Genomic DNA, 3,793 nt, shown 5'->3' on the forward strand with positions numbered 1-3,793 from the left:
CACTGAACCTCTGAAATCATGAGCAGATATACTTTTCCTCTTAAGTTGTTCTTATCAGGTATTTTAGTCATAGCAACAGAAAAGCTGACTAAAACACCTGCTTTACAGAGAAATATGTTAATGAATATGTTGAAACAGTACCACTTAGCTTGGACTTCTACAATAAAGTTACTTTAGGTTTTATGTTTCATGATTATATACATGATAAAGATTACTTGATAAACACAATTGGACAATGGTTAAAGCAGTGAAAACAGATTTTATTCAGTAAATACTGACAGTACAGAAAATAGTTAAGCTTCATTCCGAATTACAAAGAAGTAAATTGGGAGTTCTAAAGGTAGAATGAGGAAAGAGGGAGAGCAGGGACTCAGTAGACTTAATAGAAGTGAAAAAGTACAGGGGGCTCACCAGCATATAAGTCATAAGACCAGCTGAGATTGCTAGCTGGGTTCTATTCTTCCATAGACACTGGGACAGGAGGCCCTATCCTTCCTGATTATTGCATTTCAAGGAAATGGCTCTCAGGTCCTTTAGAAAGACATTTCTGAGTAGTAAGATACATATATTCAAAAATATAAGCCTCTTTTGGTATATGCACTAAGAAAAGTAGGTCAGGGGCCTTATTACCTGGTATTGGCTAGAAAAAAAATAGTATATTCTAGCAGCCTTAAGCTTTTTTAGGCAGGCATTTTAATGGGGAGCTGGTGTCATGTTAGGGACATGACATTATGCTGCTAGAAGCTGTTCTGTAATTTAACAAGTCTTTTACTGCAAGAGTTTGATGGAGCTCTGCACTTCTCAAGGCATTGAGCATATTGTAAGAAAAGAGCAAATGGAAAACTTAGAAATTCCAAACCTCAACACCAGTCAGGATTTCTCACCAAAAATGTACAGCTTCAAACCCTGGCAAGAAGATTCCTCCTGGTAACCAACTAGACAGGAACTAGAATTGCTAAGGCATAACCCAAACAGGAAAAAACTTCCCTCAAATTCCATATAGGCTTAAAAGGACCAATAAATCTTGGCAACACATGCTTTCTGAAGTGCATTGTCCAGATCTTACCTACACTCCAATACTGAGAGATATTCTTCCCTCTCAGAGGCACATATATGAAATGTTAAAATCAGAGTTGAGTTTGGTCTGTGAGATGTCTTCAGTCTTTTGGGAGTTGTATTTTGGAAACCCATTTCCTCACATTCCCTATAAGTTACTGTACCTGATATGGATACATGTTCATCATTTAGCAGAGAAGAGGCAACAGACTGCCTACAATTCCTTATTTTGGCTGCACAGGCATTGAAAATGTGATTATGTTGAGAAGGCAACTAATAATTTCAACCACTTTAACTGCATTATAAACCAAATATTCACAGGTGGCCTGCAGTCTGATGTCACCCTTTAAACCTATCAAAATGTTTCCATCACATTCTGGGACATCAGATTGTGCTTATCTGGGGTTTTTTTTTTAATGTTTTTAGTTATAGATGGACACAAAACATTTTTTAATTTATTTTTACGTGGTGCAGAGGATTGAACCCAGTGCCTTACAATGGGCTAGGCAAGTGATCTATCACTGAGCTACAACCCTGGCCCATGTGCTTATCTAGCTTTTCCTCCCTGATCCTGATCTGGCTGATCCTGCTCAGGATCCCTGGAAAGAAGAGCATCTCAAACAAGGAAAGACATATACTCATCAGAACTATGTCCACAGATTACCTGTGAAGATTCACAAGGCCTGAGTACCTCAGAAGCATGACCAAAATCAAATGCATATTCCTCACAATGAATAAATTACCCGCAGTGGCCTGTTTTGATCTCATTTGAACACCTGATCAAACAGAGGCACAAAACCACTACCCACAACTCCTTTCTTCTGGAACTGGATATGATACCATATATGGCCTTAAGTAAAAAAGAGTAAGATGAACAGACAGTTGCAGCTGTAGACTAATACATAAAACAACAATAAAAAGTATTCCTTGTTTGTAATGACTAATTACCAAGGAAATTTGTGCAATGGCCACTATACCAGCTTCATCTGGCACCATAAAGACCAGTAGTTCAAGAGTAATGATACCATTATAACCAAGACTAATATTAAGGACACACTGGACAATGAGGGCATTTACAGTTCTATCACAAACTAGTCCTTAAACATGAGTAAATTTTACCCAGCTGATCATCAAAAAACTGTGAAAGAAAAAAATACACAGCCTTCTGAAGCTCTAAAAGACTTTCCTAAATGAAAGATGATGGCATTTATACTACAACAGCAAGTATCAAAATATGAATAACCTACTTATCATAGGCAGAGGAAGTCACAGAAATGAACAGTGATAAGTGTCTACATGCTCTCAACTGGAAAAAAGACAAGAGGAGAAATAAGTTCTCAGCAGCCAAATCAAGAAGGAAGATTAAAAGAACTATCCTGATGGAGACAGCAGGAGGAAGAGAATTCTGACACTAGTATTATGGTCCATGAGATATAATTAATTGTGAGTATGGTAGGGATGACTTCATCACCATAAATAATTCCCATTGGTGCCTCAACTCCAGATAATAGATCATGTAATTGTTACCTATTTTATAGAAGAAAGGAAGAAAATCTAGGATAAATCAAGCCTGCCTTGTTTTAATGGAGGCTACATGGATAAAACAACAGCAGAGTAATTTTCTACTATACTTTTTATTCATTTCATGTGTTAAATTCAGCATAAAGACTTACATAAGTAGGATCTAATTTTAGTTTTGATATAGCTAGGCATTGGTTACATGGGAATATATATTAATCTTTTTCCTTGTCTGTATGTTTGAGATTAATTCACAATAAAAATATTCCACCCTAAAAACAAACAAACTGCAAATGTAACCATTTTTGCTTCATAATCATAGGAATGCACACACTATAAACTTCCTTGCAAGCCCCCAAATTGTGGAAATTGTAAAAAAAAAAAAAAGTCAACACCTGCACTGCAAAACAATTCATAAGAATCATCAATGGATTAGAAATGTGAGAAGTCCCCAAACTAGGTACAGTAGATGGGGCTAGACTCACTTTTTCCAGTAATCTAAGTAAACTCACAATGAGTGCAAAGGTTGTGGTAAATGGGAAGCTGATGCAAGAGTGCTCTATGCCCTGAAGAAGTACTTGCTTCACTGCCACAAACTGGTAGGCTTACCCAAAAGGAGGTCTTATAGGTTCTGGTTACAAAGAAAAATTCAGTTAGAGAATGAGCTTATAACACAGAATTCCCATAAAATACTACCAGAGTTGAGAAGAAATTTTAAAGAATTATTATTATTCATTACAATAATATACATTATTATCCTCTGTGTATATATGATTATATGACCAGTGTGATACTATATCATGGACAACCAGAAGTATGAGAAGTTATATTCCGTTTATGTATGATGTGTCAAAATGCATTCTACTGTCACATATAACTACTTAGAACCAAAAAAAGAGATAATTTTCAGTCTCTAGGCACATATAACTTCAAACTTCAAAAAAAATAAATAAATAAAATGGAGAGAACCAGAGTGGTTGGTGTGTGCTATTTGACTCCTAGAAGACTTCTATGCCCATCATATTCTGATCTCACTCATTATAAAAGACAAAATTCAGCATGAATCAAGTGGAGCCTGTAGTATGCCACTGTCTGGGTATTTGAGTACAAACAGTATATGCTTTTTATCAATCATTTGTTGACCACACCCCTCCATGCCAGTTTCCTGAGTGCACATGGCCACTTCCCCTTGTGTCAGGCTAGGATCTTATCCTTCCTC

At 36.5% G+C, this 3,793-nt stretch overlaps 1 pseudogene; it reads left to right on the forward strand.

Annotated features, from left to right (window-relative positions):
* The first annotated feature begins 784 nt into the window (after window positions 1-784).
* On the forward strand, window positions 785-1,406 carry LOC143638514 (ubiquitin carboxyl-terminal hydrolase 27-like; annotated as a pseudogene).
* Window positions 1,407-3,793: the final 2,387 nt, after the last annotated feature.

Source organism: Callospermophilus lateralis, chromosome X (genome assembly GCF_048772815.1).
Source record: "Callospermophilus lateralis isolate mCalLat2 chromosome X, mCalLat2.hap1, whole genome shotgun sequence".
Taxonomy (NCBI): domain Eukaryota; kingdom Metazoa; phylum Chordata; class Mammalia; order Rodentia; family Sciuridae; genus Callospermophilus; species Callospermophilus lateralis.